Genomic DNA, 15,532 nt, shown 5'->3' on the forward strand with positions numbered 1-15,532 from the left:
TATATATATATATATATATATATATATATATATAAACAAAGAGAGAGAGAGAGAGAGAGAGAGAGAGAGTTTAATTTTATAATTTTAATTTATCTATCAAGTTAATTTTATAAATCTAAATTACACACCTCCTAATTATATAAATCTAATTTTATCGATCAACGAAAGTTTATCAATATCAATTCTAATATATAAATCTCTTTAAATTGATCATCGGTATTTATTTAATTGATAATGTATTTCATATATAATTAATTAACGTCTTTCATACTGAGATGAAGTATCCTTTACATGTCATCATAATTAGGAAGTGATCACTACACTTGACATACATTCAAGATCGAAAGTATATAATAATACTATCTCGCATTTCAAACTCGAATAGATTATAAGTTAAATCTTCACCTCTACTGTCACGACCCAAAAATGGACGTGATGGCACTCGTCTTATCCCACCAAGACAAGTAAGCCTAAAACTCAACCATTACAATAAAGTGTGGAAATAAAATATAAGTAACTCAATAAAACCCCCAAAACCTGATAGTCACGTGTACAAGCCTCTAAAGTATTACAATTGATTCAAAAGAAAAACTCAAGTATCAAATGAACTTGTTCCTAGAATAGAACAAGATCATAATTATGGAGAAGAAAGTCGGCTGAGATGGAAACAGCTACCTCACAAATCTCCAAGAAGCCTCAGAAAATAAGAGAATGACAAGTACAACAAAAATCCAGGCTCATAACCAACAAAAATTTGTAGAAGCAAGGGGTGAGTACCAAACCACACGGTACACAGCAAGTAAACCTCTAAACACAAGCTAAGGGGATGAAATACGGGTACTCCTACAACCCCCAAACGAACCTTCACAACTACATCCTGCAGTAAAATCAACCCAACCTAACAGCTCACAGTTTACATAGCACGTAGCTCAACAACAACACTTAGACAAATTACATATCCTCAATAACAACACTTTACAAATTACATATCCTCAACAACAATACTTCAACAAATTATATATCCGCAATAACAAGCTCTATATTGATCAATCACAAGTTCCGCAAAAAGCAATCAGAAGATCAGCAAAACACGATATCAAGTTCACTAATGGTAAGTATGTGCAATGCAATGGAATGCAATGTCAAGTATAATGATGCATGTCTGACCTAGTGATACACACCCGCTGTCTCTCAGTCGGGACCCATGGGGGACATATCTGTCCATGCATCTGTCGCGGCGCACGACACGACCCTCGATAATAGTAACCATCGCGGCTCGCGATACGTCCCTCGAAATACAGTATCCATCGCGGCGCGCGATACGTCCCTCGAAATGGTACATCCTCTTAAGTACTCATTCTTTCTCAATGCACATAACACTTGTCACAACCAATGCCTCAAAATAATTCAGATGACAAATTCACACAAATAATGAGGAGATGACCATTTTCATAACATCACACAGTTCACAACACACAAACATGAAGTCACATCGACAATGATTCAACAAGCCTTCACCCTTTCTCAACTAAATCACACATAAACAATTAATCACATTGCCTTTTGTTATCCCCTTTTTTTCATCATTATAATTAATCAATGTGGACAAGTCAACCCATCACCAATCCCGTTACTTCCAAACATATACCACAAGGACATACACGCATTTCATACACTTAACAAGCGTTTAGAAATCCACTTGCCTCTAATAGTCGAACAATTACTCAAAAAGTTGAGCCTTCCTCTTTCGGTTGACTCCATATCAATACAATCTATTCAAATAAATAATCACAATAAGATTTTTAAACTAACAACACTCATATCACTACAAGTCTAGCCTAGACCCAAACACTCATTCAACTCTATAATCAAGTTCCTAACCATGATGTCAATTAATATGTCAATTCTCTTTTTTTTTAAAAATTTCATACCTAGGGTTAAGTTTCTGTCTCTCCAAATTACATAAATCTAAGGAGATTCATATAATATGATATTCCTAAATTTGATTTACCTTGCAAAACTTAAAACGTAACTTAATAGTCTGAAGAGAAAAATTAAAACTACAGTTAAACACAATTTACAAAGTCACGAAAGAAAAAATAAATACAAAGGCAGAAACTTCTAACCAATTACATGGAAAATTATAACCTTATACATTTGTCATCAAAAACTACCCAATGATTAGTTGCAACACGTTAGTTGATCAATTGGTAGCATGTGATTTACACTAATCCTTGTCCATATAATTTTAATAAAAATAAATTTGAGAGTTAAATTCGTTTTGCCTCCAGTTAATATGTTTAGTGTACACCTATTTTGGAATCACTACATAGTTAGAGGATTTGGTGAGAAACTTACCTGAAGCACTTGGCCGCTTTTCTCATTGACGCTGAACCGCAACTCCTCTCGTCAAACACTTCTCTTTATTCTTTAATTAGTTATGTACTAGAAGTTAAAAAAGTTTTACTAACCTATTTTAATATTTTAGACTTGACCCACTATTATTAATGTTAAACAAATTACCCACAAATGAATTAACTATAGTTAAATGACTATTCAAAATTATCAAAAATGACATTTTGGGTCATTACATTATCCACCACTAAAACACATGTTCGTCCTCGAACATAAAGTAGGCGAAGGATGAATAACCGATATTACTTGAAGTGTGAGTTATGATCTTTCAGAGTTTGCATGTGTATATCTCTCAAGGCGAGATCCTCCTTAATACTATATCATCAAGATCAACTACTAAGAAATAGACTTCCGAATAAAACATTGGAAGAGTCATAAAAGGAACTGCGCACGAGTCATCACATAAATGAGAGCAAATGGAGTGAAGCGATAAGAATCAAAATGGGACCAAGTACGCACAATAGAGATCCAAGAAGTGAAGATATTTCCTAAAAGTCACTACATCCTCTCGAAAATAGGTACAGACGTCTCCGTACCGATCATCGAGACTCTATTTAGAGTCGACTTGTACACACGTGAGACCTATGAACCTGGGGCTTTGATACCATTTTGTCACGACCCAAAAATGGACGTGATGGAACTCGTCTTATCCCACCAAGACAAGTCAGCCTAAAACTCAACCATTACAATAAAGTGCGGAAATAAAATATAAGTAACTTAATAAAACCCCAAAACCTGGTAGTCACGTGTACAAGCCTCTAAAGTATTACAATTGATTCAAAAGAAAAACTCAAGTATCAAATGAACTTGTTCATAGAATAGAACAAGATCATAATTATTGAGAAGAAAGTCTGCTGAGATGGAAAAAGCTACCTCACAAATCTCCAAGGAGCCTCGGAAAATAAGAGAATGACAAGAACAACAAAAATCCAGGCTCATAACCTACAAAAATTTGTAGAAGCAAGGGGTGAGTAACAAACTACACGGTACTCATCAAGTAAACCTCCAAACACAAGCTAAGGGGATGAAATACGGGTACTCCTACCACCCCCAAACGAACCTCCACAACTACATCCTGCAGTAAAATCAACCCAACCTAACAGCTCACACTTTACATAGCACGTAGCTCAACAACAACACTTAGACAAATTACATATCCTCAATAACAACACTTTAACAAATTACATATCCTCAACAACAATACTTCAAAAAATTATATATCCGCAATAACAAGCTCAATATTGATCAATCACAAGTTCCGCAGAAAGGCAATCAGAAGATCAGCAAAATACGATATCAAGTTCACTAATGATAAGTATGTGCAATGCAATGGAATGCAATGTTAAGTATAATGATGCATGTCTGACCTAGTGATACACACCCGCTGTCTCTCAGTCAGGACACATGGGGGACATATCTTTCCATGCATCTGTCGCGGCGCACGACACGACCCTCGATAAAAGTAACCATCGCGGCGCGCGATACGTCTCTCGAAATACAGTATCCATCGCGGCGCGCAATACGTCCCTCGAAATGGTACATCCTCTTAAGTACTCATTCTTTCTCAATGCACATAACACTTGTCACAACCAATGCCTCAAAAAAATGCAGATGACAAATTCACACAAATAATGAGGAGATGACCATTTTCATAACATCGCACAGTTCACAACCACACAAACATGAAGTCACATCGACAATGATTCAACAAGACTTCAACCCTTTCTCAACAAAATCACACATAAACAATTAATCATATTGCCTTTTGTTATCCCCTTTTTTTCATCATTATAATTAATCAATGTGGACAAGTGAACCCATCACCAATCCCGTTACTTCCAAACATATACCACAAGGACATACACGCATTTCATACACTTAACAAGAGTTTAGAAATCCACTTCCCTCTAATAGTCGAACAATTACTCAAAAAGTTGAGCCTTCCTCTTTGGGTTGACTCCATATAAATACAATCTATTAAAATAAATAATCACAATAAGATTTTTAAACTAACAACACTCATATCACTACAAGTCTAGCCTAGACCCAAACACTCATTCAACTCTATAATCAAGTTCCTAACCATGATGTCAATTAATATGTCAATTCTCATTTTTTTTTGAATTTCATACCTAGGGTTAAGTTTCAGTCTCTCCAAATTACATAAATCTAAGGATATTCATATAATATGATATTCCTAAATTTGATTTACCTTGCCAAACTTAAAACGTAACTTAATAGTCAGAATAGAAAAATTGAAACTACAGTTAAACACAATTTACAAAGTCACGAAAGAAAAAATAAATATAAAGGCAGAAACTTCTAACCAATTACATGGAAAATTATAACCTTATACATTTGTAATCAAAAACTACCCAATGATTAGTTGCAACACGTTAGTTGGTCAATTGGTAGCATGTGATTTCCACTAATCCTTGTCCATATAATTCTAATAAAAATAAATTTGAGAGTTAAATTCCTTTTGCCTCCAGTTAATATGTTTAGTGTACACCTATTTTTAGAATCACTACATAGTTAGAGGATTTGGTGAGAAACTTACCTGAAGCAGTTGGCCGCTTTTCTCATTGACGCTGAACCGCAACTCCTCTCGTCAAACACTTCTCTTTATTCTTTAATTAGTTATGTACTAGAAGTTAAAAATTTTTACTAACCTATTTTAATATTTTAGACTTGACCCACTATTATTAATGTTAAACAAATAACCCACAAATGAATTAACTATAGTTAAATGACTATTCAAAATTATCAAAAATGACATTTTGGGTCATTACATCTACATCATAACATGAGATATTAAGTTCACGATTAGACGACGGTCTAATTGATTTTTGTAAATTACTCTAGAAGTACAAGTATAAATATATCCTAATTCATATCAACGTATTTCATACTCTAAATATGGAATATATATATATATATATATACATATATATATATATATATATATAATTTTTTCACGAAGTCTAACTTTTCATTGATAAAGTATACAAAATTATTGCACTTTTTTAACAATTAATTGTATGTTTCAAATGAAATTTTAGTATTATGCTAAATAACAAAAATTATGATTATTAGAAATATTTTAAACAAACCAATCTCTGAATGTCGCTTTTATTAATAAAAAAATTGCCGATCTCATGAGGTCGGTATAACATTAAATTTTAAGAAAAATAAAAGGAATCATATTATTTATATTGACATCGAGAGGTCGGTATATTATATTAGTTTATTTTTAAACTTATGTAAAACCGTCATCCAAAGTACGATTTATTTAAATTTAACTGCACGATATAAATATTTAAATTATAACTAATTAAATTGCATGATATTTAATTTTACCATTTTTTGGAAGTCGGATTTATAATATTTTTGTTTTTTAATTTACGCAAATCCGTCTTCATGAGGTCGGTATTTAACTGAAATAACATCACCGACCTCATGAGGTCGATATTTAGAAGAAGAAAATATACCGATTTCATGAGGTCGGTTTTTGAATGAAATAAAAATACCGACTTCATGATGTTAGTATTTGGATGAAATAAAAATACCGACCTCATGATGTCGATATTTAGATATGGATGAAATAAAAATACCGACCTCATTAGGTCAGTATTTAGATGAAATATAAATATCGATCTCATGAAGTCGAAATTTAAATGATGTAAAAATACTGACCACATGAGGTCGATATTTGGATGTAGAAAAAATATCAACTTCATGAGGTCGGTATTTGGATGAATAAAAAATACCAACTTCATGAGGTCGGTATTTGGATAAAATAAAAATACTGACTTAATGAAGTCAGTATTTGCATGACATAAAAATATCGTCCTCATGATGTCGTTATTTGTTTATGGATGAAATAAAAATACTGACCTCATTAAGTCGGTATTTAGATGAAAGATAAATACTGATCTCATGATGTAAGTATTTGGATGAAATAAAACCACCGACCTCATGATGTTGGTATTTATACCAACCTCATTAAGTCGGTATTTAGATGAAAGATAAATACCGATCTTATGAGGTCGGTATTTAGATGAAGTAAAAATACCGACCTCATGAGGTCGATATTTGGATGAATAAAAAATTACCGACTTCATGAGGTCGGTATTTGGATGAAATAAAAATAGCAACTTCATGATGTCAGTATTTAGATGAAATAAAAATACCGACCTCATATGTCGGTATTTGGATATGGATGAAACAAAAATAACGACCTTATTAGGTCGGTATTTAGATGAAAGATAAATACCTATCTCATGAGGTCGGTATTTAGATGAAGTAGAAATACCAACCTCATTAGGTCAATATTTGGATGAAGAAAAAGTACCGACTTCATGAGCTCAGCATTTGGATGAAATAAAAATACCGACTTCATGATGTCAGTATTTGGATGAAATAAAAATATCGACCTCATGATGTCGGTATTTGGATATTGATGAAAAAAAATACCGAAAATAAAATATGTTTATTCATTTTTTTATTTAATACCAACGTCAAAAAGTTGGTTTTTATTGTAATTAATTTTTTCCGTGAAAAATACCGACTGTTTGAGGTCAGAATTTTTCACCCCTCCTTATTTTACCTAAAAAACAACTAGTTTTATTATTTTTAACAATACTGACCTCCGGAGGTTGGAAATTACCGACATCATTTGAGGTCGGTAATTTTTAGGTCGATATTCACTGTTTTTTAAGTAGTGTATATTAGTCTAGTGGTCTTGATTTCGTGACCTCACTCTCAAGCAAGATAAGAACACATGGGTGGTTCGTATTTGAATTTACAAACCCATTAAATTAAACCACAAACTATAGGTGAATTCATCATTAAGATGCATCTTATCCGATAAACAAGCAAGACGTAACGATAATATCAACACATATTTTCTAAATCACACCCCAAGAATGGGGTTTATTTAGCAACACATCAAGCAATAATCAAATATACTTTAAATAATAAAGGAATTAGAAGTAGCAAAGGAAGGTAAATGGAGAAGATCCACTTCCAAGATTGGAAGAACTTTTTTTTTCAACTTCCCCAAAAACCCTCTCCAACTTGACAGTAAAATACTGAAAACTTAAAAACTAAAACTTGAAAAATATAATAATGTTCAGTCTCTCAATTTTTATACCTAAATAATAAAAGAGTGCAGTATTAAAAGACTTTAGATTTAGTGCTGGCAGATCCATTCGGCGTCTTAAGTCGTGATTCGGCTATTAGGCCGTTTTCTAGTTTGTTGCTGTTTGTGCCTGGCTTTTATATAAATTCTTGTTATAATGTTGGGTAGAATAACTTTATATCACGGAAATAGTCATCGAAATGCTAGCTTCTCCTTTTCTTCGCCTTTTGGTCAACTTCCTTAATGGTTTACTTGCTGTAATAGAAGGCGAAACTTTGTTGTAAGACGTATAGCCAAGTGTGCTTGGCGGTGCGCACTTTGCATCTTTAGCTCTTTTCTTCCATTTTGTACCCTAAGTTTCCATGCTCGTACCAAATCCTTAAATACTTAAATCTTAGAATTTTTTAGTAGACATAGAGATAAAATACACAATCGAGTACACTATTTTCATTAAAACAAGGACCTAGATGTGTCCAATTGAGGACTCATCAACACCCCAACATAAACATTTGTTTTTCCTCAAGTAAAATTCAAGCTCAGTAGTTCGAATAGGATGTATCAAATAGTGCTACACAATAATCTTTCATGAATGTACACAAGAAGACTAAAACTACGCATGCATAGCTCAATTGTATACTCAAAGATTCAAGTTGTTACACACAATTACCAAAGATTCTTGAGCTCACTCTCTTTCTACTGATGAAATTTCAAGCTCAACAAAATTATATGTATGCCCTCACACAAAAAGTGATTCAATTTTAATAAACCTAATATATCAACTTAGGATAAAGAATTTGATGCAACGCTCACGCTCACAAAAAGAGGAACACAACGCATTTTTTCACCCATAGGTTTGCCCTTTTTTCCTAATTGACTTTTGTTTTGGTTTACTCAAGACAAAAAGGTCTTTCTAACGCTTGTAACGGGGCTGAGCCCAAAGATTTTGTCATTTCGTCTTGGTGACTTTTTTTCCAATGAGATATGGTTTCCTTAATCTATCCACTACGTTCCTTCCTCAATCATTAGTCAAATTCTTCTAAGTCATATTTTATTTCCCTTCATAGATTGCTTTGAAACTCGATTTCCTTTCATTTTTTGCTTTTATTTCATGACTTTTCTTCTCATATTATTTTTCTTTTATTTTCTTTTCTTGTAATTTTCTTTTCTGTTTCTTTTTATTCTTCTTTTTTTTTTGTATGGATGGTTTCCATTTCTCTGCAATGCCATATGTTTGTCTTTCATAGCATACCCCAACATAGTCTTTTGGCCTATGCTTGCTATTCACTTGTATCACAAGTAGAAAAAAAGATTATATTTTATGGATAATGTAAGATTTAGGATTCATCAAGGTCCTTGCAAGGAAGAGGTAAGGCTCAAAAGGTTTTTAAGATAGTTTCACTCACTCACGAGTAGGCTGCAAAGGGGTATTTGTCAAATTTGACTCATACTCTTAAGAATAGCATAAGATCATGTCAGGGGATACCTTTATAAATCAATCAGACTAACTGGAAAATTCTAGGTTTAATTATGCAAGGCTCAAAGTAAGCTTATCACACAAGAAAGTGACACTTAAGTCAAACAAGACAACACACTTTCGGAAGTGTGCAATGGTCATTTCAAATAAATCAATTCGATAATTGGCTAATCACAATAACATGAAATGAGTTCAAGTATTGACTATGAACTTCATTCATTCTCATTGTAGCCGCACATTCATGTTTTTTCAGTTCGGAGCACTTTGAAAGTCATTATTATTGATCGAAACCGAGACTTAAATTTGTACAAGAACAAGCACTTTCAACACAAGAGGTGGTGAAATTTTCAAAAGTGAATTTTTTTCAGAAGGGTAAAATTTATTATGAAATTAGGACCAAAACAGAGCCATAATTTTAAACATTTGCGAAAGCAAATTTTTAAAATGCAATACAAACAGACAACCCAAACATATATCAAAACATGTAATATTTATAGCGAGCAAAACAAGGTCTGCCTCACCCCACCATAGACAAGAGTTTTTCCTCAAGTGCCAGTATAGGTATCGAGAATAAAATAAAGCAAAACAAGGAGGAAGGTGAAGATAAATGTTGTCTCTGTGGTCACTCCTTATTTAAGGCCACCAGAGCTCTGAGTGAAAACTTGTTGTTGGGCATCATTACTTGAAGTACTCACATCAGTGGTGGTAGTGTCAAGTCAAATAGGATCTTTTGCGGATGATTCAACATGTCATGTCTGAATTACAGGTTGTGCCACAGTACATCCTAGATCAGATAGCTTTCCAAAGATGTGGTGCTCTTCATGTGTTGATGTCATATCCTCCCGTGTTGTTGCCAATTCTTTTTCAGTTTAGCATCTGTATCTATATTGCTGCCTATTCAGGTGCATCCTTGTCTGTTTCGATTCTCATTAAGTCATTGCAGTTAATCGACTTCAGATAATCTACATTTGTCTGCAGATTTGGAACATCGGCTTATAAAATTTAGTTCTCACATGGTCTTTTTTTTTTGTTTCACATGTTGTAACTCTCACGGCTAAGGCATGGACTGAATGCAATATATCTCTCTCTCTCAATCATCTCAGGGATTTCCTTATCCAATCGAATGTCTGTTATTCGATTGTTTTGGCTAGATGCACCGTTGTCAAGATCATACCCTAACTAAACCTAATCAGTTGACCAGATGAAGAAACATCTGGATTCTTTGAAAGATGGGGGTGAGGGGAAACTAAGGTACCTGATGGTCGAGGGATAAGTAGGGATGAATGCCCTACATGAAAAAACTCGATAGTAATCTCTAGAGAGGCGTATGTTGGATTTTTTCTCCTTCTATCACACTCCTCTCGTATGTACTCAGCCTCGAATCGGTGATGTCAAGGAATGCGGAAGGAATGACCTGGATGTCTCTTGCTAGATCCCGAGGCACTCCAACATGTCTTTATAGCTCAGTAATAAACATACGAAACGACATGGAAGTATTCTTTTGTTTGGCCCTCATGTCCATTTCCTATGATGTCAGCAATCCAAGCTTACTAGTCCTCCTATGCATGGTACAACTAAGGAAAGTTGCTTTGGGAAGGTTCATGAGAGATTCCTTTTGGGATGGCATGATAGTACTACTTATAAAGCCAAACCAGAATCTAGCAGCAACATTCATGTCCCTATTTTCTATAGGAGCTCCAACATAAATCCATATCTCTGATTGTTTATAAATCATAGGAGCCAATACTGCTTCAGGTCATTTACTGAATAGTCCTAGGGCGATCCCTCAAATGGATGTTCGGAATGTAGTGCCCTTCTCATCACAACGTTAATATGTTAGATGTAGCATTATATAATCGTGACTCTTATTGTGATAGACCTTAATAGTCTAAAATAAATTGCGTGCTTTTTATTTTTATGCACCAATGCTCCATATGCTCTGTAAAATTCCCTAACTGAGGAGGGAATGTATGGGCCTTGAGGCCTTGTGAATTAATCGAACCCATGAAAGTTGTAAGACCCCAAAATGAGTTAGGGTTTATAAATCCTACCATGTTTGTCTTAAGTTTATAAGGTCATAAAATTACTTATAATATGGTTTATAGGCAGTGTGTAAATTTTGAGGTGATTTGGAAGTCAATCGTCAAGGGACGACTAAAACGTTCGACGACTAGTCACCTATGTGTCTTATATATCTATACGTGTTTATATATTGTATTTCATGAGATTATGAAGTCTTAAAATGATTTATAATGATTTTTAAAAATGGTATATGGAGTTTTGAGATGTTTGGACGTCAAACGACCAAGAACATCCAAGGCGTTCGAAAGATAGCCCTTAAGACACTCATTGTGTGTCTTGATGGGGCCTAGCCTGTTTGGATGAGTTGTGAGTTTTGGTTTTGGGTGAAACTCATGTTGGAGGTCTAAAACCTGATAAGGGTTGTGTTTACGTTGGAAACATCTCGGTAAGACCTCTAAAGGGCCTTGGAAAAGGCCCCACAAGAAGGACCCAAGGCTGGTCGAGCCACTGCCTTGGCAGGGTCAATCGACGGACCAAACGACGGGTAGTTGGTTCACCAACGGCCCGTTAGTGTGGTACCGTCGATGTAAACTTAGCTTGGGTAAGTCTCAACCCAAAATTTGGCTAAGGAGCAATCGACAGAAGCCAAAGGATGACCAATCGATTGACTAACGACTAGTCGATTGGGTCCATAGATGGTGGCCTATAACTACTGCCTTGCATTTGTTTTATCTAAGGGGTGAATGGGAAAATCACCCCACGTACTAAACAGACTCTAGTAGGTTTATTTATCTACTTTGGGCGTATATAAGTCATTCCAAACCTGAACAACCCATTCCCAAATCCCTCTACACGAATCAAACCTTCCCCTCCAAAATATTCTCCCTAGAAACCACCATTGTTGGTGAAGCTCAAGAACAGCTTGAAGCTTGAATTTCCAAGGATGAATCATCACGTTCTAGAGGTTTTTATGTAGATTAAAGTAAGGTAATCCTTCATCTCTTGTTATCTTTCAATCGAGAGAGTTAATCTCAAAGTTTTCAAAGAGAAAATTTGATCAAATCTCTTCTTCTTCAATCTATCCATGGAATCCTTATCAAAATGTTTTTAATGGTTAAATAATAATGAATTGATGTTGATGTATTGGTTTGAATGTTATTTTACTCCAATTGCATTATGAACCCATGTTTCCTCCCTAAATTGATTTAGTTCTTGCATGGGCTTTGTGATCTTGACTTGTTATCAATTGAATTATGTTTATATTATGTTGAAGTCGTTATGCCTACTGTTATTTACATGGATTTGTATTGAATTGATGTTGTACGATCCATGTGTATCATTGTATGAAGAATTGAACATGTTTAGCTTAGTTTTATATGATTCACTGTAACATTGGCCTCTTAATGATTTAATGTGGAATTTGATTGTGTATAGCTGGTTGTATCTATTGTCTGAATTGGATATTATTTATGAATTGTAACTAAGTGATTCATGTTGATCAATGTCGATTAGCCTATGATTCTTCTACTTTCCACGGATGTCTAAAGTAGCATGTTCACTGTGATCTAGTCGCCATATATATTATAGTAGGATTTCGTGTAGATTATATTTTCCTTAACTACTGCCTTATATTGATGATAATAATCAATTGTGGGTGTTAATTATATATGACCAAAGGAAAGATGTCTTGGCATGAATTAATCTACGTTCTTCTAGCCTACAATTTGAATGTTGTAATGAACATTATGTGATCTTAATTCTATGGTAGATGAAGTATGATTTAGATTTAAATTATGTCTATTTAGCTACTTCCCAAAATGTATATTATTGATACATGATGATTGATGAGCAAAACTAGGGAAGTTACTTGATGATCTATAACTCTCTACTTTCTTCCATATATGTGATATAATGCACTAGTTGTATCATGCTTTTATGACGACTTATACATGGTTTCGTTTATGATTTAAGTACTTATACCTACTTCTCTATAACGTATAAATAATTAAAGAGTAGTAATGGTAAAATTATGATCAAAGGGTGAGAAATTGGTAAAGATGCTTATCTCCTCTACGTTTCTATATAATGTTGATGAAGCCTTGTATGGCATTGTGTGGTATGATCCACTTATGGTGGCAGTGTTGACTTTATTATCATTATATATGTGTAACTTGTGCCTAGTCTCTTTTCTAGTTGTGAATCTAGTTGATATTACTATTGTTATGAGCATGTAAATGGCTATGTTAATGTCATATGTACATGCTGCCTTTGATGAGGTCTTTTAATGCTATATATGATGTAAAGCTAGGATAAGTACATAAAGACCTAAGCTAACTGTAAAAAAGTTGTAAGTCTTAAATAAATGAGTCTTATGCTATGCCAATCATTCTATGATGTTGTATGATGTATCATTCACTAGGATGACTTGATAGATATATTAACATAGGCAAGGGTATCGTACTTTGACTATGCATTGCACATGTGCACCTTGATGGGATAGTTCCTAGGTTGGTCTTCTAATGAAATGCATAGGATTATATGAACATGTCATGAATATGTCTTATATGCTATGATGTTAAGTATATGACATGATGAAGTATGAATATGCATAGTGTCTTGAAGTGTTGATATGAAAGGATTGCTCATATAGGTACACATTTGGACTTATGCATTGATATATGAACATGTGTGATATTAATGTGTCATGTGAAAGGTTTGATCACATATAAGTATTCAAAAACACATGTATGAAGATCTAGTCAAGGGAGGGGTCTTGAATAGTGTGTTTATGTGTACACTAAACTAGATGGTTCTTTACATATACTATGTTAAGGTGAAGGGATTCCTTACATGATTTAGGTTGATGAACTTTCATCGATGGCCTATGAGTTAAGCATATGAGGGTATGACTCTCCTAAACCTATGTATTATAAAGAAATGATAATAAATGTTTTTAATAAAGGGAACTTAGATTAACACCGAGTGAACTTGAATATGAGTGAGTGTACCTTCCCAATGTGGGAAGGAGGGTCTACCATAAATCTCATGAGGTGGAAAACCACAATGACTCAATTGGTATATATAGGGTTTCCATAAGTGAATAACTATAATGACCCATTAGGCATAAAGAGGGTTTTCACATGTACCTCCAAGTTCCATAACTATGTTGCCACATATGATCTAGCAAGTGATATTACCTAAGATGCTAGTATGTTACGGATGTCTTACCTTGGCAAGTAAGATGACCTCTTTTTGGTGACAGGAGATGACACTAAATTACATGTTTAGCACCCATGGTCTTAGTGTCCATTAAGGCTATAGTTTCCCTTAAGTAAAATGGACAATGGAAGTAAATGAATAGGATCCTAACTAGGAGTTAATGTGAGTTACTTAGGATAGGTGGAAGTAATGATCCCATCTAGACATTGCACAAGTAGGTTCTTAGGAAGTCCTAGGAAGGTGACCTAATGTTTATGCTTATGTTTATGTCCATATGCATGACTTTGTACTGTCGGTGTACTTGTTGTGATGAGATGCATGGTATGAGTCTATACGAAGTGGTCTTGATATACATGCATAATGTTGGTCTTAATTAGAGTCAAAAGTGAACAAAAAATAGATAACCCGCCCAATCCGTCCATAATTTTAAGGGTTGGGCTCATGATAGTTTGAATTGGGTTCAATCTATACCCAGTCAAGCATAACCCATTTGAAAAAAATCCTTAATTGAACCCAATTGAATCTCCAATTTCAACCTGTTTTATAAATTTTTAGTAAGACATGTTTCTATATTTAAGGTATATATTATTATCTGTTTAGCTTCTTTTAGGGTTTATCTATGCATTTTTTACTCTTTTTAATAAAAATAATTTCGAGCTAAAATTCAAATTGTGATTATAAAAGTTAAATATAAATATATTAAATTAGTGAGATTAATCGGGTCAAATTGGGCGGGTCAAGACACAACCTATTTTTAAGCCATTTTGAGCCCAACCCATTTGAACCCAAAGTAAACTTGGGCTTGTTAACACCCAACCCGACTTCTATTTAACCCATTTTAATGTTTTAAATTTCATCCCAGCCCGCCCATTTGACACCCCTAGTCCTAATAATTATATGAAGAAGGTCTTGGCTTGCTTGGATGAAGTTACCTTTACTTGTTATATTGATGTATGAAACGTTAATATTTGTGGTCGTGAAGGGTTTACTAAGAATATGTGGGGTTATGGGGCTTCACATGTGCATTTCACTAGTAGACGAAGATTGGGGTCATGGACAAGGTCTTATAGTGATGTATATGAAAACAACTAAAAATATGTATAACTTGAAATAACTTACTGTAAAACTAAAGGAAATCTTGACTAAAATGTGCTTTGATATATTATGCTAATGTGATGATATGTGTTGGCTTATGTGGGTTATATTTATTTATTTTTTGAAACCTTAAGGTGATACATCACACCAAGTATCACTAGTGG

This window comes from Solanum pennellii, chromosome 1 (genome assembly GCF_001406875.1).
Source record: "Solanum pennellii chromosome 1, SPENNV200".
Taxonomy (NCBI): domain Eukaryota; kingdom Viridiplantae; phylum Streptophyta; class Magnoliopsida; order Solanales; family Solanaceae; genus Solanum; species Solanum pennellii.